Source organism: Oryzias latipes, chromosome 19, assembly GCF_053564925.1.
Source record: "Oryzias latipes strain Hd-rR chromosome 19, Olatipes_Hd-rR_3.1".
Lineage (NCBI taxonomy): Eukaryota > Metazoa > Chordata > Actinopteri > Beloniformes > Adrianichthyidae > Oryzias > Oryzias latipes.
In genome coordinates this window covers 25,168,422-25,190,202 of record NC_136255.1, presented here as the reverse complement: position 1 = coordinate 25,190,202, position 21,781 = coordinate 25,168,422, and the positions used below count along the sequence as shown (strand labels likewise).

Below are 21,781 nucleotides of genomic sequence, written 5' to 3'. Positions count from 1 at the left end.
AACCAGAAAACGTTCACGCGCACAGCGCTTCTCAAATGCGGGCACGCGCACACGGACTGGCACACAAGCACTACTTAGCTTTACACCTTTTCAGTCAGAGCAGTTATGAACAGTCTTAACATCGTTAGCTGGAATGTGCGTGGACTTGGCTCTGAGCCAAAGAGACTGAAAGTGTTAAATCACCTGGATGGTCTAAAAGCAGATATAGCTCTACTGCAGGAGACCCATTTATCAGATTCTTTGAATCACCTTATGTGCTGCTTACAATTTCCAGTTATATACTCTGCCAGTTACAACTCCAAACAAAGAGGAGTTGCTGTTTTAATTAATAAAAATCTTAATTTTACTCATAAGGATACAGTTACTGACCCAGAAGGCAGATTTGTAATCATTAATATATCCATTCAGAATAAGGACTATTGTATAGTGAGTATTTATGGTCCTAATGTTGACGACTCTTCCTTCTTTCACAGATTCTTCACCTCACTCTCAGTTCACTCTGACTCCACAATCATTATAGGAGGAGACTTCAACCTTGTTTTGGACCCTGAACTTGACAGACTCAGCACAGCAGCAAACCAGCGTACATGGCGGTCTGCAAGTATTCTAAAGCAGTACATGAATGATCTGGGTCTCTGCGACGCGTGGCGCTCATGTCACCCAAGCACTAAAGGGTTCACCTTTTTTTCTCCAGTTCACTATTCACACTCCCGTTTAGACTATTTATTAATCAGTAACTCTCTTTTAAAAAATATTCAAAGCTCCAATATCCATCCAATTATTATCAGTGATCATGCACCAGTCTCTGTAAACATTTCTAGGGAAAAATCCACACCCTCTGGTACAACCTGGAGGTTTAATACGTCTCTGTTAAAGGACCAGGAATTTCTTGAACTCTTTAAAAAAGAGTGGGCAACCTTCTTAGACTTCAACAATACTCCAGACGTCCCACCGTGCGTTCTTTGGGAAGCAGCAAAGGCAGTCATGAGAGGGAAAATCATTTCTTATTCAACGCACAAAAAACGCAAAGAGAAAGCAGATTTATTAGAATTAGGAAATAAAATCAAAACCCTGGAGACTGCTTATGCTGCTTCTGCACAGGAACGCATTCTGGGAGATCTGAAAAATTTAAAGCTGCAGTTAAATGACATCATTAATAAACAAACACAATTTCAAATACAAAGGCTACGACTTGAAAGATTTGAAAACTCTAATAAATCTGGCAAATTTCTGGCTAATCAGCTTAAAATTAACAGAGAAAAATCATCAATCACCTCTATTATGGACCAAACAGGAAATGTCACCCATGACCCGGTCAAAATTAATAACGAATTTGAAAACTTTTATAAAAACCTGTACACACCGCAGATCAATCCGTCAGAGCAAAGTATTGACTCATTTCTTAATAATGTAAACCTACCCAGGCTAAATGAGGATCAAATCACAAACTTAGATTCTCCGCTCTTGCCGTCTGAACTTCATGAAGCTCTGTTACTTATGCCCAATGGTAAAGCACCAGGGCCTGATGGCTTTCCTGCTGAGTTTTATAAAGAATTCTGGGAACAACTGGCACCAACATTTTATAAAACTGTCACATCTATTAATGAGAGCCAATCAATGCCACCTAACATGAACTCAGCCAACATAATTCTTCTTCTAAAACCAGACAAAGATCCCACTAGTCCTTCAAGCTATCGCCCCATTTCTTTAATCAATGCAGATGTAAAAATTATCTGCAAAGCACTAGCACAGAGAATAGAAAAAATCACTCCTCACATAATTCACTTCGACCAGACTGGATTCATCAAAGGCAGACACTCGGATGATAATGTCCGTAGACTAGTTAATATAATAGACTTTGCCACCATTAAAAAACAGGAAATGACGGTACTATCGCTGGATGCTGAAAAAGCCTTTGACAGAGTTAATTGGAAGTTCCTTATTGCTGCCCTCCATAAGTTTGGTTTTGGAGAAGCATTCATCAATTGGATCAAAATATTATATCACAACCCCAATGCATCAGTTAGAACTAATAAACAGACTTCAAACAGGTTTTTTCTTGGAAGAGGAACCAGACAGGGCTGCCCACTCTCTCCTTCTCTTTTTGCTATATTCATTGAGCCTTTAGCTGCAGCAATAAGACAGAATGAGAGCATTATAGGAATAAAAACCAAACACAGCCATCATAAAATTAGTCTTTATGCGGATGACATATTACTGTTTTTAAGGAATTTACATTCTGTAAATGAAACAGCAATGATCATAAATGAATTCTCCTCCATATCAGACTATTCCATTAATTGGAATAAGTCTGTTTTATTACCACTCAACAGGAATATGGAACAAAAACTCACAATTCCAGTTAAAACAGGAAATATCAAATATCTGGGTATCTACTTTTCCCCCAAACTATCAGAACTGGTGCAGCTAAACCACACCCCATTACTAAAAAACATACAGAACGATCTAACACGCTGGACCAACCTGCCTCTGTCCCTTATGGGCAAGGTAGCCACGGTTAAAATGAAAATCTTACCCAAGGTTAATTATCTCTTCTCAATGATTCCCACACAACCGCCATTAAAATGGTTCAAAACATTAGACTCATCCATATCAAGCTTTCTATGGAACAACAAACCTGCAAGAATTAGTCTAAAAACTTTAAAATCTGCAAAAAGCTGTGGAGGATTAGAACTACCTAATTTCCACAAATACTTTCTTGCAAATAGATTACAATATATCTTAAAATGCCCGCCAATTTTAACCGCACCTTAGACATTTAGGGCCCCTTGGTGTGGAGGGTGAGGGGACATCACTGTGAGTAATCAGGAGATGTCCCCTTAGTGCCCTACTCGCCAATTTTAACTGCACCCCCCTTAGTACACACACCCCTCCCCCTTCAATATATACATTCAAACATAAACACACACACATGTACACAAACACCCTCTCAAACACCCATACACGCACACACATTTTACAAGGAAGGTGGGACCTGGGTCCATCTGTCCCCTACCCCTTCCCTGGTGGGGGGTGCGGGCCCCTTGGCGATGGCGGCCGTGTCCCTTGGGTGCCGGCTCCCTGGGCCCGGCGGTGCTCTCTCCGCACGGTGGGGGGGTTCATATTACACCTGAGCCGGGGGTGTTCGTGTCCCTGGGGGGTGGGTCCTGGTCCTTGCCCCTGGGCGCTGGGCCCCGCCAAACTTCCAACATGGCCGAGCCTGGTCGGGCCATATTTATAACATCCCTTGTGGGCCGCCCTTTTTTCCCCGGGGTTCCCCCCTCCTGGGCGGGGGCGGCGGGCCCCTGCCTTGCTCCTACCTGGACCAACCGTGGGCCGGGTGGGTGGCTGCCTGGAGTGCGGAGCGGGTCTCCCTTGGGGGGTCCTGGCTCGTACCTGGGGTCGGGGCGGGGGGATGCCCGGAACTCCTGGGTGGTGGTGGGGTGCTCGTCTGGGGCTGTGGGCGTCCCTCTCCGGTGGGGCCCTGCGTTGGGCTCTTCCGGCGCGGCGGGGGGCTGCTTTCCTGGCTGGGCTGGGGCGGCGCTCTCTTTCCCTCTGCGCCTCCCTGCTCTCTGGCTCTGGGGGCCTCGCGGCGGTCCGGCTGGCCCTGGCCTGGGTGGCGGTCTTGGTCGCCCGGGCGGCGGTTGTTCCCTGCCTGTTCCCGTGTGGCGTTGGGGGAATTCCGGCTGCCGCTGCTGCTGCGGCGGGGGTATGGGTGTGGGGGTGGCTGGGCGCTCCTCCTCCTTCTTTTCACATTCCACCATCCATTTTAGAAGAACATAAACACTCACCTGAGCACAGGTGTTAGCTCACCTTTGCACTAATAGTTTGCATGATTGAATGAATGAAAGATTTCACACTAGTTGGTTTAAAGGCATAGGTATGCGTTCGTGAACACTATCTGTTTTGTGTGCATGTTGACATGTGGACATTTTTGCGGCTAGCAGGTGTGTTGATAATATTTGAGTGTGTGTGAACAGGCCCCGCCCTTTTTGTACTACATTTGAACCGTACCGTAACGATAAACAACCAGTAAACCTGTCTGCTCTATGCTGCTTCATGGTCTTACCCCCCTTCCCCTCCTATTATCACCCTCCTACCCCCCCCTCTCTCTAACGTCCCTCTCTCTTCTTCCCCTCTTTCCTTTTCCGTCCGGTCCAACACCAAAGATTTTCAAACATGATTGAAATTAATAAATTTTGGCCTCAATTACAAAAGGGGTTTATTCAGACATACCTTTGGTTTGTCTGAAGATGAATAACCCCTCTTGTTAAAATAAAATATGTCCAACACAAGAGGCCCTCAGCTCTCATCTGTTTGCCTAGCTGTTGGACAGGACAAGTTGAGAAAAAAAAAAAAAAAAAAAAAACACACAAACCCATCAAGCCTCATTTTGATTGAAAACTTCCTCACTAAACAGGCGTTTCATCCGAGTTGTAGTGAGTTACCAGCTAACGAGCTGGCACCTCTGAGTGGCTGCGCTCCACATACATTAACTTCATACGCATACTTCACATAAGTGATTCTCTTTGATCCGGAAAAAGCTGAGCCTGTAATTTCAGCACAAACTCCAGGGTTCTGAACAAACTTCACTGTTTTTAATTTGGCTAATGAGACTGAAACCATGTTTACAGCAACTTTCTTCTTTGTCCTTCACACTGCGGCCCCATCTAACTGACATCTGAATAAACAACACGGGCCCATCTGTCCACAGCGCCGGAGCTGCTCTGCACTTATATAAGACGGCCGACTGCATCCTTATGTTTACGCAGAGCTCAGTTCCCTAAACTGTACCTGATGTTTGCTCTTGAGGAGAAAGTGATGGACAGCTTCTATTAATAGCACTTTCGCAAAGCATCTCTACTGTCACGGTGCAACCCAGGTCTTTAATATGCAGTATATGAAACCACATACATCAGCCGCTCCATATGGAGGGGGTCCATGTTCGCACCTTTTGGGTTGTGCTGTGTGCAGTTGTGTGTCACAACCCGGAGAACAACTGGTCACGGGTCAGTTCTGTCTCAGCTGTGGGATGGGTATAGTGAGCAGGTTAGATAGATAGACAAATAGATACTAATTTGTCATTGTCATGTGTACTATGTTATAATCTTACATGTACTACAAAATTTACAATTGCCCTATATACTGCAAAATTTATAAAAGTCCTGTATTCTATAAAATTTGAACTGCCACATGTACTATGACATCAGAATTGTCACGTGTACTCCCAAAGTCATGACTGTCACGTGTACAATGGAATTCATGCTTGTCCCGTGCAGTACGAAATTATAATTGTCTAAATTGGACAATAAAGAATATATAGAAATTTAATTAAAACATGTTCATAGTAAGTCGCATACACTATGGCACATGTAGCGGATGGCAATAATAACGACAATAATAGAAAATCTACATTTTTAGCATAGCAAAATGGATGCAATATGGTATTTAAAAATGGACCGTTTAAGAAACATTCTTCTTAGATCTACAGGCAAATATGTACAATGAATTTAATGAAAATATGAATTTTCCCCCCAATCTTCATTGCAGTAGGTTAGATAGGGGGCAATAAGTTAAATACATATGTAAATTGTCATGAGAACTACGAAATCTCTACGAAATTTAGAATCCTCCCGTGAACTACAAAATGAAAATTGTCATATATAATACGAAATTGACAATTGTCATGTGTACAACGAAATGTAGAATTGTCACATACAGTACGAAATTTATAATTTTGACGTTAACTACGAAATTTAGAATTCTCTTATGAACTACAAAATTTAAATGATCACGTATACTACGAAATGTTTCTCCCTTTTTCCTTAGCGATGTTAAACGTTTTTGCTGCTGCAGAGGCAAAGAACTTAGTCCCATCTGTCTGGCACGCTCCGCTTTTCCGAAAACTAAAGCGTGCACAGAGCCGGGCCTCTTCAGCAATGCAGATGAGCCGAAGCATCCATATGCATTAACGGGAACTCTGAGGGCGGGCTGGTAGTCGTTCGTTTGTCCCGGTGTGACACCCAAAGAGGGATGAACCGCGCGCTTCTGAACCAAGGTAGTGCTGATCAGGATCTCGTCTGTGTGTGCGTGTCGGCCGGCTGTTGACGGGGGAAGATAAATATCAGGTTGATGATGGCGATGATGAATGTTTTACAAAGATGATGATGATAATTACAAACGCGTCCTTGGCTGCATATCCATCAGTCAGAGATTAAACACCCTCGGGATGCCTGCTTTTGTTGCTGCACTCTGCAGCTCTGGCTCCTCATCAACCCCAGCATCAGCACCATTTACATTACATTTCCATTTTAGACACTTTAGTCACTGCTCTCATTCACAGTGATAAACAACCGAGGGGTTGAAGTTCATCGTCTTTCAATGGCACTCGAGAATGGATGGCTGTTGAGAGGAAGCTCTCATTTGCTGGACATAAAACCGCCAATACAGATTTACATTTTCAAATTGACATTATTTAAATTGCCCAATCAGGCTTTTTATGTAATTTAAAGACCCACCCAAAAAGAAAATTGTGTTTAAACACGTTCTTGAGGGATTTTTATGATTATGGAAGGAATATATAAGAAAATTAAAATTAAAACTGCATTTCTTTATTCCAACCGTTGTGAATTAGGAGCAGATGAAAAACTGCCGTTTGAATAAAGAAATCGATACAGCTTTAGTGGGCAAAAAACAGCAAAGTCTTAATTAAAAGACCACTTTGATAATAGATGTTCAGAGTGGGTCTTTAGTGACAATTTATTTACCATTTAAATGAAAAAGCCAGAAAACGTTAATGCTTTGATTTTAATGTCTTGTTTTTGTGTTCATTTGACATAAAGCTAGTATTTTAAGGACTTTTCTGGTCACTTTAAGACGGCAAATTAGAAAAAATGTCCAAACGTTTTTACCTTTCATAATTTGTAATATAAATGTTCAGGTGTTAGAAGAGGCTTGTGTTTTTTAATTTTATTTAAAAGACCCATTTTCCAAAGCAAGCGATTGTTTTTGCTATTTTGAGATGTAGATTTTGTTTCAGGTTTGAACAGCGTGAACACATTTCTTTTTCATGTTCATGTTCCCAAGTTAAAAGAAGAATTTCAACAACATATTTTCATTTAATGTTTGGAAATTCTGACATTTGTGGAACAAATCTGTGATCCAGGAAGTGTTTTGTAAAAAAAACAAAACAAAAGTGCTCTCTGTTCTGCAGTGTTGTTTCCTCCTGGGTGTTTCTTCAGTAGCCATTGATGAGGGCCCAGGTAAAAACATGTTGTGTTCCACACCTGTACCTGTAAATCTTTGCATTGAAGCTGTTTTGAGGTGGCGAGACTCTTCTTTTTCTTGACCTTAGCTTTCTTGTGGGAATCTTTCAAAGTGGCTTCATTTTCCTTTCTTTTCTGAACACTTTTACCTTAAAAACTGAATGTTCTAGCACAGTGTTTTTCAACCTTTTTTGAGCCACGGCACACTTTTACACTTTAACTGAATCCTGCGGCACACCAGCATCCAAAAATGAAAATAAATGGAGAAACTCATAGTCTGTATTGATCTACAGCCCTTTCGCAATCTCATACATTTTTGTGATAATTGTGGCAGAAAAAGCTGTAGAAAAAGTTGCAGCTGTTTTTTCTAAAATATGTAATAAAAGTTAAGTTAGAAGATTTCAAAACTGATGTGATGTGTGTTAGGTGTTGTGTCAAGACGTCACAGGATTAAGACGCTGTCACTTTAATCCAATGCATCCTGGGAGATGTAGTGCAAACAGCCGCCAAACGCAAACAGACTAGCATCTCTGAGCTTCATTGTTTTGTTCACTTGTTCGACGGTCTGATACCGGATTCTGTGGAAAGCTACAGACGAGCTTTAGCTGGTATTTTTGTTGGAACTGAGCGATTTTATGAGCTAAATCGGGACAAGGAAGTGAAGACTTTAACCACTTCTGATTGGTCAGACTGATGACGTGTGAATAAGCCTCCAAGAATGATTGGTGGAGACAGTTGAAGGGGCGGGACTTTTCCAAAAACAGAGCTGGAGCTGCAGATAAATCGCGGTACCGTCATTATCAAAGTGTCTTTAATAGAATCAAATAAACAAAGAAAAAGGTTTTTTATGATCTTTCATATTCCTAACTACTCAGTGTTTTATCAGGGTTTGTTTGGATGAACACAGAGCTGATATCCTGGAGATGGGAAATGTTTTTAGATCAGTGAATGAGGGTAATTTCTCACAGCACACTGGTTGAAAAACATCCAGCATAAACGGCATGATACCTCCACCGCCATGCTTTCTATTAAATTTAGCATCGTAGTTCTTTTGGGGTTTAAAATCATTATCCACTGACAATTGTTCAGAAACCATCAGGCGCTGACGCTGCGTTGGAGGATTAGGACGCTCTAATCCCTCTGCAGGACCTAAAATAGTTCTGTTGATCCACAGCGGAAAAGCTTCAGGATAAAGGATCATAAATTGCAAGATGACCTAATTTTCCAAACTCTTGAGGAGATGGAGACGCATTTTCTGTTTGGTGTAATTATCGTACAGATTTCTTTGCTGATTACGAGGCCGAGTTCCTGAATGTCTAAAGATGACAGGAAACGAGGAGTCACGCTTTTATTTTGCTTTACTGTCAATGTCTTCCTTTAGAAAAGTGACTCTAATCGGTGAGAGGTCCTAAAGGATGTCCAGCAGACAGAACCGTGTCCTGCTAGGGTTCGACACCAACCCTCCTGAAAAACTTCAAAGGCTTGTCTGAACTGGTGGAAATGCGATGCGGACGGTTTGGGAGGCTGGCCTGTCCCTTCAGGGATGGTGGAATCAGGTTTAAGATTTTGATGGTGACCCTTTGAGGAATGATGGCTTTGGCCTCCAGACGTCTGATTCCATCTTTGGGCTGTGAGGATTTTTTTTTTTTTCAGCTTTTGGATCTAATTTTTTCCCAGGTTTTGCTTTCAGTTTATATTTGTTTCATTTTTTTCATGGCTCGTTCTCCTTCCTGTTCACTCCACATCCTCTGCTGTTCGTCCTTGACCTCGATCGGTTGCTTGCTGGCTGACAGCTCCTTCACACTCCGACTTCTTCCCACATATGAATGAGCAAAGAAACTGTTTTCCACCCTGACTGAGGTTTGAGTCGAGCCTTTCAGAGGGACAAGAAAGAATGAGCTGACAGGAGCGGAGACAAGACAACGAGCAGAGCCCAGGAAGAGTTTGTCACAGAAGAAACCAGATCTCTTGATCTCTTTTCCTCCTGAATCAGACGGTTTTTCCTGGGCGGCCTCCAGCTCTCGGACTGGGTTCTCGGTTTCTGGATACCACCTGGTGGTTCTGAAAAACTTAAAACGAGTTTGACTGCTTAAACATATCCCTGCGTCTGCAGTTTTTGAGCAGAGGAGGAAGTAAGGTGGGGTGATAAAAAGGCCCTTCAGTGTCTTCCCTGAGACCTGCAGGGGTTCAGGTTTTGACCTGCATCATCAATGAGCAGTTAACCTCCTGACACTGTGTGCGACGACCATGCTCAGCGCTCTTCTGTTCACTTCCTAAGCAAACCGTGTTTTAATGAGTTTCAAAAGCAAATGTCTTTTTAGACCACAGAGTGATTGCACTCAGTCGCGCTAACAGGGATGTAAAGGTAAGATAAGATAAATATTGATCCTGGCTTGGGAAATTGAGGCGTTGCAGCGAGCGTATACAGGCTCAATACTAACAAACAATGAGCGACAATCAGGAAAACAATCAGCTCCAGAAAACAGACATGGAATGAGTTTATCTATGGCAAATGGATGCTGAGTTCTAAAGTCCAATAGAGTGAGGTAGGAATGATCTCCTGAAGCGGTTGGCGTGACAGCGAAGCTGCCTTAGCCTCTAGGAAAAGGTGCTCCGCTGACCGTCAAGTACAGGATGGAGAGGATGCCCAGGATTATCCATGACGGATACAGGCTTATTCAAAGTCCTCCTCTCCATCACAGCTTCAAATGTCCCCATTTTGCATCCGATCACAGAGCCAGAGGCAGAGTCCCAGCCTTTGGAGTCAGTTTGGTCACAAACTTCCTCAGTAAATTCATTGCTTTTCGGCAGATTGCCCCCCTGTGCCATTTTTTTAATCAATATCTTTAGTTGATTCCTGATTTTAACTAATTCTGATCTTTCCTTTTCCTTTTTCTCAATGTTTGATCTGCCTGTCAGCTGCAAACAAACCCTCTGCTGGTGGCTGAACTCACTCAGTTTACCTTCAGGGATCAATATTCTGTGATTGAATTTAGATCCAATTAGGAGGAAGATGTCATGCAGAGATGGGGAGGATGGAGGCTCTAACAGAAGAACAAGAAAGGTGAAAAGCAATATAGCGAGGAAGCACTGTATTTTAATTCCTGATCGGGGGGATGCGTCTGATTATGTGATTGGACCAACTTCTTACCATGCGATCGGGTTGGGACACGCCTTATGTTTTTATAATCAATCATAGTGTTAATGAATAAATTAAAACAGGTTTTCTCTCCGTTTTAAGTTTGAACTTTGAACCATTTTTTTCCAAAACATTTTGCCAGTTTGATTATAAACCAAGATAAGTCTTCAAAATGTAACATTCTGTAGAAGAATCGATAAAAATCCCCAAAGTGTCATCACAAATTCTAAAACATGAATCAAGTTTGATGGGCGGAGCTACAAATGGTTTGCTGTAGACGATTAGAGTCCAGATAAAATGGTCATTTGCGTCTCATTGAGGAGGAACCTCATGTTGTTCGATGGTCTTAACTGCTCCTTCGCTCTTAACAGCCAACACATTATGCAAATCCTCCATTCAGCGCACGTCTGTTGGCAGATTTTACCTTTAATAGAAGCATTTTTCTGTCCGGCGTTCCGATTGTTGTCGTTCCATCTCATTCAGCCAAACCCAGCTTCAGTGAAAAGCTTCTTTTGCCGGCGTTAATGGACTGCTAGAAGCTGGAGTCCTTTTTACTCATTTTGATTTGTGAGTGATTTTATTCAATTCAGCCAGAAAACAGAAGACTCTTCCTTTACATTTGGAGGGTAAAATGTGAGCCGTCTCCCTCTTAGCTCCTCTGTTTGCATTTGAAAGGGTGGAGACGAAGCTGAAACACCGGAAGCTTCCTTAGCCACATTTTGCAGACTAATAAAAGCAACCCATTTATTCACATAAGGCAACATTGAGGTGAATTTCTTTTAGAAGTGGATTGGAAAAGAAACTCCGAAAAGTTTTCTTGACCTTCAAGGTTTCAGGTACTTGTTATAAAGTTTTTCCTGTAGTAGATGAGGGGCTTCCCTTTAGCTGGTAGAGTTTTTCCCCCCCAGAGAAGTTGTATAATATTCATTATTTACCATAAAGGGTTCAATAAGGAGAATATTTAAGCACTCTTTTGGTCGGTGTTAGGATGAGATTTTCTCAAAGGAATAAAAGTTCATCAGCAGAACTTTTGCTGGTTTAATCAGTCCTGTCTTTGTAGACTCAATCATTCTTCTCTTACAAATCAGGATTTCATTTCAAACCTAATCAGTTGGTCTATTGTATGGTACAGATTCAGAGTCATTAAAGCCTTTTTTCATTTCTTTCTTTTGTTGTTTGTCTGTGTTTTCTTTTTTCTTTGTTCCTCTCTTTCTCCCACAAACCCAGGTCCCTTCTTCTAGATTTTCCATCATCTGCAGATATTTCGTGTTTCACTCCGCTTTCATTGAAACATCTGTTATTTGTTACCTGAGCCTCTTGTTGTGGGTAAAAATGTAACTTCCTGGCGTTTTAGTGCTTTCTGCATCCGGATTTCTAAGATCAATCTTTTCCTTTATGTCTCCAGCGACTCCAGCATCGTCCAAAGCCGAGGTTGTGATCGTAAGCATTTCTATCAGATAGCTGGTTGTGTTCCAGGATGGAGTTTGTTATCTCATCAGAAAGGTTCCTTTATTGTTTTTGTGGAAGCAGAATGGCTGCAGCCTGGTGATAAATCTGTCCCCAGCATGTTAAAAGGGCCTCTCCTGTCTGAGTTTGATGAGTTTCATCTCCTGCTCTTTGCTGCTGTGACTCTGTTCTCTCAGATCCTCTAAATGGATCCATTTTCTGCCTAATTAGGTAAACGCTTTGGCCTACAATGATCTGTGAAGAGGTAAGGGCTGCTTTGCTTTAAGGTGGCTATTTATTCTCCCCCTGATGTAGATACACATTTTTTTTATCTTGACAATTTTCACAATCAGCCTTTATAGTGATATTCCATTTAGAATTGGGTTTAATTTGGTATAAGCAGATCTTTGGGTTGTGGTGGGTCAAAGAGGGGAGTGGCTGCAAATCAAACTGTTACCACAAAGTTGGGAGCCTGGGATCGTCCAGAGTCTCTTGATCTTTGATGAATTCAGAGTTCCTTTCAATGGAACAAATTGTGAACTAGCCCCAGCTCCTGATTACAACCCCACACCATTATCCTCCCTCCACCAAACTCCACCGTCATGACAATGATGTCAATGACATTCTCTTGTCAACAGCCAAACTCAGACATCAGATTACCAAATGCAGGAAGCTAATTCTGACTTCTGAGGATTTTTTTTTTAATTTCAAACGACATTCTTGTTGTTTGTTGTAGCTTATACATCCCCTTTTTATTCTAATTAAAGTAATCAAATTAATAAATAATTGCATTATTTTGTGAGATTTGAAAGCAGAACAGACTTAACTTGTTTCCTCTGTGAAGCCTTTGTCTGGTGTCTCTGCATTAACGTTTGATTTATGCAGCTTTCCCTACATCCAGGAAGCTCCTACACCTTCCTTCTTGACAGGCTGAGGAGCAGAGGACCACAGTCTTTGTGAGACGTGAAGCAGGGAGCGAGGTGTCATTATGGTCTGTGCGCTTCTCAGCTCGGGCTTAGCAGAACTCCCTTTGCCCACCTGCCTATGGGATTCCCTCGGGCTAAAGAGCCGGCTAAATGTCAAGCATAGAAAAAGCTGCAATTATCTGGAGTTATTTCCCTGCTTCTCATCGTGGAGATCGTCTTTGTCTTTCGTGGTCTCAGAAGCTAAAACTGCAGCAATAACTTCATGCATGGATGTAGAGCAACCTTCATGCTGGTATTGAAGCGTCTGCAGATGGGAAGCGCCTCGAAATCCTCCAAGTTTCAACTGTTGATGCAAAAGTGTGAATGAAAAAAAAGCGAAAATTTTCCAAAATGTCTTTACTAGAGTTTTTTTTTAACTGATTGACAGAAGATAAAAAGAATTCAAGTCTAGTTTGGATTGCACATATTAATTCATCTTTTGACACAACTCGTTTTTTTTCTGTCTAATCAAAACCAAGGCGAACACAACATATTTTTGTCTTGTCAGACTAAAGCTGAGAATAAAGTGAATTTTTGAAGGTTACGGTACCTTTTGACTAATCAGAGATGGTCTGCAGAGAATAGTTGGATAGTTTGAGCTTTAACGTCCACATAAAGTTTCTTTTTAGCTGAATTTAGGAGAAGAGGAGAAGAAACTGTACATTTTAAAAAGAAACAAGCAAATTCTTGAAAGCAGGATCTAGAGTTTGATTAAAGACGCGTCTGTGGAACTGGAGGCAAAATCAAATCCAACTTTTAAAAATCAAATCAAGATTTTTAAAGAAAGAAGAGAATGGATGAGCCTTTAGACCTTTTCCTGAAGAACCTCTGATGACGTTCAGACTTCAAAGGCAACAATTCTTTTTAAATTTCTACATGACTGATCTGCTCTTTTTATTGGAAATGTCATAAATGATTTATGGAGCGACGCTCGTCCTTCTGCCGAAGATGCATTTTCTGACTCTGCATGCGGATGACGAAGCGGGAGTAGAAGATGGATGGATGTTATTCTGCTCCATCAAAGAGCAAACTGTGACTCTGGGAACCACAAGCTTCAGCTTTGGAGTCAGAACCGCAGGACCTTCTTTGGTCGTTCTGGACAGCTCTGTCCCTGATGGATGGAAAACAGAGTCCAGCTCCTCTGGTGTCCCAGACTTAGATGAATCCTTTGTCACGACGCATTTCAATTGCAAGTGCCTTTATGACGAAGAAATCTTTCCCTGACTTTGCTCCGCTATAGCTGCAGGCGGAAAACAGTTCATTTTTGAGGGAGCGGCCTGTAAATGAAAGAATTCAAATTGCAGCCCTCCAGCTCTTCAGGAAATCCCTGGGCTTTCTTTCTGCTCTGTTGACTCACTCAGGTGATATTTTCATCAAAGGTGTTATTATGCTTTCTTACAGATTCTGATAAGCTATTAAAATGGCAACAAAAGGTCTTCGTCCGCCACAGTAGAGCCTTTAGAATCCGACAAAAGCCGTCACCTCATTCTGGCAGGATCCCTGTGAGCCCTCATTAAAGAGGACGTCGCTGTTTCAGGACAGGCTTTTGTTGGAGGTATCACAGCTCCCATGCTAGAATATTAGCACGGATGCTGCAGAGCTTTTCCCTGAGATAATGATGGGATCAGTGAGGAAATGCGGATGCGTTGTCCTCACCAAGCTTGCCAGGGATGTGAAAGGAAGCATTTATGGCAAACTGTCATCTTCGTCCCAACTGCCCCTATGGGTGGACACGGACTGTCTGCCCGGAACAATTGCATTCATATCCGGTCACTCAGTGACGTTGATCGATTTGGCCTGAAGCCATATTTTCCATCGTCAAGTATCTTATCTTTTCCATGAAGGAGTTTTATCTAGTTATGAACATTTTTTAGTATTTTTGATAACTGTGGTAACATAGAATGTATAGGGCTAGGACAATTGCCTTTAAGATGATAGAATAGAAAAATAAATGGTAAAAAATAAAGAATCAGTTTGTCAATTTGAACTTTTTAGTTAATCAAGTGTCCGGCTGGGCTGTGATTGTTGAAAAAACACAGAAAAAAGTCAGAAACTGAAACAAGTTTCATGTGGAATCGCACTAAATTAGTGTTGAATGAATTCCACGTGGTGTTTGTGTAAACTTGGGCTGAAATTGAGCTGGAGTTTGCACAGCTGTTGTGTTAACAATCACACAAATGCCTCTGTTTAATCAGTCACAAATTAGCCTCATACAGAGAGTTAAAAAAAAAGTATTTGTTAGCTTCGTTCCACCCAAAAAGCTGGGTTTGGTCTGTAATGTCACCCTGGTTGTCAATAACAGAGGTCAAAGGTTTCCTGTAGACCTTAACCAGTTTTTCATGTGATATATTTACCGTTTTGGTCCGTTCTTCCACGCAGATCTTCTCAAAAGCTTTTTAGAGAGCCAGTAAGGTTCTTCCTTCTGTTTTTACTTTACTAAAACTGAAATAAAAGTTGAAACTCCTTCAATTCTGTGTTTATTTTCATGTTTTACCACATATTTTGCTTTTAAATTAAACTCCAATTAATGTTGTGCTATATTTTTAATAAATATGGTTTCTTCAACAAAGTATTCGTTCAATCAAAGTTTGAGAAAACTCTACCTTATGCTCTTCTGAGATTGAACGGATTTTACAGACCACTTCGATGAAAATAGTGTTTATGGAGTTTATAGCATGTTCTTTCTGATGATTGAGGACATTGATCAAGAAAATTAGACTCGAAGTTGCATTTCTGAGTATTTCTTTAGTCAAATATCTATCAATCAGAAGCAGATGAAAAGGATTGTATTGGTGACGTAGAAAATATGTTGGGCCTTCTGCTCCGCTCCATTCTGATGCATCGATAAATAGACCCATGTGGATCTTCTTTTCCCTCATCTGAGCTGGAATCTGGATCAACGCTGTACGACTGGATGGCTCCAATATTGCTCGCCATTTTTGTTGCACCTGCGATGTTAGCTTGCTGTTGTGAGGGACTGTAAGCTAGTGGGAGAGGGTGTAAACACAGGGCTGATTGGAAATGAATGTAGGCTTACTCCACACCAACTATCCATGCTCTGGGGAAACTCGGTTATTGAAAACTTTTTTGGCTAAAAATCACAATTAAAAGACTACTGGGAACAAATCAAAAGATGATCGGAGTCTTCAAACTTATCTCTGTCCTTCTTAGAAAAGAGAAATGTATACCTACTGCCAGTTTGCTGTCTGCTTTCAAAGTGTCAGTTGTAAAAATGGTAACTTCTCGCAAACAAAGGTGTTTTCCAGTCTGTTTCTGGGTCTCAGATTACCAGACTGTGGGATTCTCCTAACCCAGAAAAAGAGATGATCTAAACTTTGATGAAAGCCTGTGCTGAGGCGGCGAGTTCTCAGTCCATTAGCGGCCTTGTCCACTTCCATTTCGTCAGCCTCCTCTGTCATTGACTGCTCTTTCCTTTCGTGCATCAGCTCTCCAGGCAACAAGTCACTGAACTAATGTGGATGTTAGATTGAAAATAAGGTTTTAATCCTGCTCTCAGATGGAGAAGCAAACTGCTTTCTTTTTCTCGCTTCACACTAGAGTGACTCGACTTGTGCATTCATTTATTTCACAAAAGATAAAAGGAACATTGTTTATGAAGGAAGTACCACTGCCGTAAGAGTTGCTGTTGTGTTATTAGGGCTGATAGCAGTGACAATTTTTTTCCTCTTGAAAAGTGTGAGAACATCTCAAGAAACAAAGTGAATCCATCCTTTCCCAATGCCAGCAGCAGCAGCAGCAGCAGCAGCAGCAGCAGCAGCAGCAGCAGCATGCTTCCTCTCGGTTAGCAAATGGAAAGTCCTGACTCCAGCAAGTCTGAGCCTGAATAAGAGCACAAATGATGGGAACACAGCGTGTCCTCAAGGACGTGTTGGAAGATGGTTTCCGAGAATCCGTTAATTAGGCCAACCTAATATTCATGAGTGGACTTTGGATGTCAGGAGAACCATTGAAGCTGAGCTTCCAGCGTCGTACAGACAGCTTAAGTTGAGTCGTGGCGTCTCCTTTCAAGTTGCTGCCATCAATTCCAGATTTTGCTTCTGAGGTGAAACGTGGTCTTTTAAATGAAACGGTAAGCTGCAGTTTTTATAAACATGCATACATGAAAGTGAATTCATGTCTGCAGGACATAAGCCTCACCTTTCTTAGTTCATTTACTGGGACTTGTGTTTCTGACTAAAAGGGAAAGAGCTCCTCTCAGACCGATTTGGGGAGTAATTTGAACTCTTGTGCTTTTGGACTCATACATTTTAAACATGGTGGCCAAATTGAAAACCCGTCCATTATCTGAGCAAACTGATAAGAGCTGAAGGCTTCTGATGTTGGACAGATTTTACTGTTACAATTGAGTCCTCTGAACCAAGAGGTGTGCATTTGTATAAACCCCTGTAGTATTTGGGGCTAAACTTTATTTGTACTAATTATGTTTGTCTTAATGACGCAAAATCTAAAAATGAAACTCTCATTTTCTTGATTAAGACTGCACTTTTCCACATATAAAATTGTAATCTTTGGTGAAACATTCGTGATATACACAATTCATTAATGTTGCTTGCTTTGGTCATTCGTGGATGTGCGCAGATTTCCGTTGAGGGTTTTGGTCGCTGGGTCTGTACATGAATTTAGTTTTTAACTGATAGTTTTATGCGTATTTCATGTAGTCTATGCGTAGATGTTATGTAAGTCTTACGCAATTCTGTGATTCTTGCGAGACGCTTATGCAAATTTGTGGCCTTCCACAACCATTCCATGTGTCCACGTATGTCCAACTGACTTTTCACGCTTGTACCATTGATGTAAAACTTTTATATCGTGTATACAGCCCACATATAATGATAAAAATTACATAATTGACGCAAGAATCACTAATGAATTGCATATAAACAGCGCATAAGTCACTCACGGTTCATGTTCTACGTTGGTTTACGTGTTCTTTGCCTGGTTTATTTGTACTTCTCAGTAGTTTTAGTGTGGATCATTGTTGAGTACAGTACAGACCAAATGTTTGGACACACCTTATCATTCAGATGAATGGGAACTTCAAACTTTTAGTCTGTACTGTATATCTGTGTAAATTTCACGTAAAGACCACAACTTTTCTCACTTTTACCACATCTATTCACATATGACCAAATATGCATCAAATATATGTAGTAGCTGTTTGACACAGCCTTTAGGTGGAGCGTAGGTTACCTTGAGGCTATTATTGACACCTCAAGGGACATAATGGAAAATGGAAGGTACCATTGTCGTGCGTATCATAAGTGTATCCTGAAGTATTAGTAAGGCTAACGCAAGTTGAACGCACACATGACATATGAGTGATGTTGTCGTACAGCTCCCTTACGCCACACTCTGGTCATTAGCAAGGTGCCAGTACTGGCCCACGCAAATGCCACATGCAGGGAAGATGCACGGGCTATGGAAAAAAAAAAAGTGCATGAATATTTTTGGCTCTACGGTCTTACCGTCCAGTCTAATGACCTTTATATTTTGTGCGGGCCGCTTACATGTCCGGTGCAGGTTTGCCCATTTTTCCCCTGCAGACAACCCGTATTCACCTGTGAGGGCAGTCATGACTAAGGCTTTTGCAGGCATGTGTTCACTAATAGAGTCTTGGTCGGGTCTTGTTTTAGTTTCTTTGTTGGTTTGGTCCTAGCTACAGTATCCCTACCCTTTGTGACCCGACATGCCATTAAAAGAGAAACTGTTGTGTTATTCAAAGATTCAAAAATGTTAAGCAAAATACAGGCATCTATAGATTTCTGATTTGTATTAAACTAATACCACCATGAACACATCCGATCGCGTCCGATCTTGTCCGATCTCGGCTGCTAAGCAGGGTCGGGCCTGGTTAGTACTTGGACGGAGGACCGCCTCGGAATACCAGGAGCTGTACAAACCTCTGTTGCCTTGCTGCTGTATTCCTCCATAGAAAAAAAGCGTCACTAGTAAACCACGAGGAAGAATCTGGAGTCTGAGTCCCTGAGGCGGTTTGTCGCTGCTTGCAGCTTCACTCTGGCAACTCCTGTGACGGCGCCGATGCCAAACTGCAGCAGCCTTGCTGTTCCTTCTGATCCATCCACAAGGTGGAGAGGGGGGACCCGCTACGTGGACAATAGCCTGTCCCCCTTAGTACATCGCCCTGGCAGTATCCGACCACTCTCGCAACCTACGAGAACAAGGATACGTCATCCATGTTCAAGAACTATAACTGGCAAAGGCAAAAAATCTGTAAGTTAAAACTAGTGAAATATAAATAGCTTTTTTGGATGTGACAGTTTCTTTGAATAGAACTGTGGGCTGGATCAGAGTGGCCCTTGGCCCACATTTGTACCAGACTTTGGACATGCCTGATCTAAAAGTGTATTTTTAACTGCAGAATCACAGAAACATTAATAACTGAGTGGTTTGGAAAACATGACAGAGTCACATACCTGTAAGAATTAGCACTTTTGACTCCGCACCTGATCAGCTGTGAAACTCTTTATAGCTTTTTCTAACAACTAAACTAATAAAAAGCAGATTTTCAGTGGGAAGATGAGATTCGATAATTGTTTAATTAAGGGGTTAAAATCTCTTTCACAGTCTTTCCTGGAAGGAATCACAGTGTTGCACCCATTTTGTACACATGGAAAGTGACAGGAACAGTTGTGTGAAGAAGTGAGTTCCAACCCCCCCACCCCCACAACTCTGAAGGGAAACTCAAGGGAAGCTGCAAATCCAGTATTTGATGATGGAAAGGTGTTGGGGATTTTAGACCCTCAAAGCTCTGCTGCTGGAACGCTGTACAGTTCTCAGCTATTTTTAAAGCCTGCTATTTTTTTACGTGTCGCTGTGACTTTCTTCATTCTGAGCTCTTCAGAGTAAATACAGCTCGACTGAGCATTTCAGCAGGAATCAACTCGAGTGCAAGTCTTAAGAAAAGCGGGCACCGATGCTCATTCAACTTCATGTGACCCCCTGCCGAAGGGGAGCATTTCCGACGTTCAGACCATATACAGTTTGTGCCTTGGGTTGATTTCCTCCTCTTTGTTTGAAATGATTTAGAACAACTCAGAAGGTCTGTGTGCATGAAGGCGGTGAAATCCACGAGGAACACCCTGAGCTGTTCCTTTTAGAGACCAGGCAGCTTCTCCTTCTGGATCAGTCTGGCGTTGAGTTTCAACAATCCAATTATGGATTTAAATCAATGCACAATCCGTTTATCAAGTCATTTTAGGCTTTAAAAAAAAATCTGTTAGTTTTAATGTGAAAACTCATCATTTCTTTCATCAAAGTTCTACTTTTGTTAAAGGCTTTATATGATGGAAAATCTACTATTTTTTTTTAGCTTTTAAGTGTGTTCTAACGTTCTTTCCTCATGGAGTTCGGAGTGACCGGCTAAAACCCTTTCATTTTATCTAAACAACGTGCACATCCATCTTTGCAAACGTTCTGATATTTTTTGTTTTTGTGGGCGAAATGCAGAGACGCTGCTGAGCCCAACGCTGGGTTGATCTCATGATATGGGCGGTACCCAGACGGAACAAAAGGCGGAGCCTCAGAGATCGAGCTGCCTTTTTATTGGGTAGGGAAATGAACTGAGAAAATTATTCATATTTCATAAAAAGATAATTCTTTAGTGTGCCACTGCTAATATGTTATCATATATATGCATATGGTTTACTCTAAAAGGCTTAAGAAAAGCCCTTTACGTTTAAACCACCATGTAAAATCGAGGGGTGTAACAAATAATCAACTAAACGAATCGATCGATCTCTATTTCTACATCTACCAGATCGATCCGTCTGAGGTTGTTAATCAGATCAACCTATAACATTATAAAAGTGCTGCAAAATGAAATGAATTGAGTATGTTGGATGTAGGAAAATACCATTTGGATTGAAAAATGGGAGGTTTATTTTTACTGTAACGTAAAAACGACCAAGTGCATCAGCGGACAGCACACGTGTGATGCAGCAAAAGGTGATCAGTCCATCATTCCAGTCCAATGACACGTGACCATTCAGTGAGCCAGAATGTTCTGAGATTTTTCCCTTTGGATTCTTTGGATGTGGAAAAAAAAAACTAAAATGTGAATGGATTTGACATTGACTCTTGTTTGTACACGTATTTAATTTAAACGTGATTATCTTGAAAGAAATCCAAGGAATCTGGAAAAGGTTTCTCTCTAAATCACACTGGACGAAGTTTTGGATAAAGATGATCTGCATCGTTCAAAATGAACCAAAATCGACTATGAATCGTATCGTCAGTCTCAAATTATGATATGAATCGAAATGCTGTTGAACAGCCCCTAACAAATTCTGTTTTTCTCTACCAATCCAAACAAGAAACAAAAATAAATATTTAACCAAACTGTGTGGAATTAAAAATCACATTGCCTTTCACCTGCATGGAGGTAAACCTGCTTCCATTTGGCAGATTTCTTTAGTCATGTTCAGTTTTTTTTATGGTTTTGAAAACTTTTTTTAAACAATTTTCCTTTAAACACTTTAAAAGTAAATCCTCCCCTCCCGTCTGTTTTTATCGCCTGTTTTGCACTTTGTGAAAAGGACCCGTCTTTTCCTTCTTCTCTTTCCTTTAATAGGCTCATGGTTCCCCCTCTCTCCATTCCCTCCATCTTTCACGAGTATGAATAAAGCAGCTAATGGTGCATGGAAATGGTGGCGGTACTGTCTCATCTGTACTCCGTCTCTTATGTGTTGCAGTTTGTAAGTAAAAATAGACTTTCAGGGGATAAGAGAAACACTTTCTTTCAGTGTCATTCTTGTTTTTTGTATGGATGTAATGACCAGTATGTAGAACGCAACAAAAGGCCGTTCTTTTCTGATGTTCTGTTCCATTTCTCCATGAAAAACATGGAGACAGTTGGTGAATATGTTACCAGAGTGCTGGCTTTGTTTGTTCCTCAAAGGCGTCGATGCCAAAGTGCCGCTTTGCTG

General features: G+C 41.4%; 1 protein-coding gene across 2 annotated transcripts in view; it reads left to right on the top strand.

The window, feature by feature from the left end:
• snx29 (sorting nexin 29) overlaps positions 1–21,781 on the top strand; it is a 154,263-nt gene that overhangs the window by 101,558 nt on the left and 30,924 nt on the right. The gene's annotated exons all lie outside the window — the stretch shown is intronic.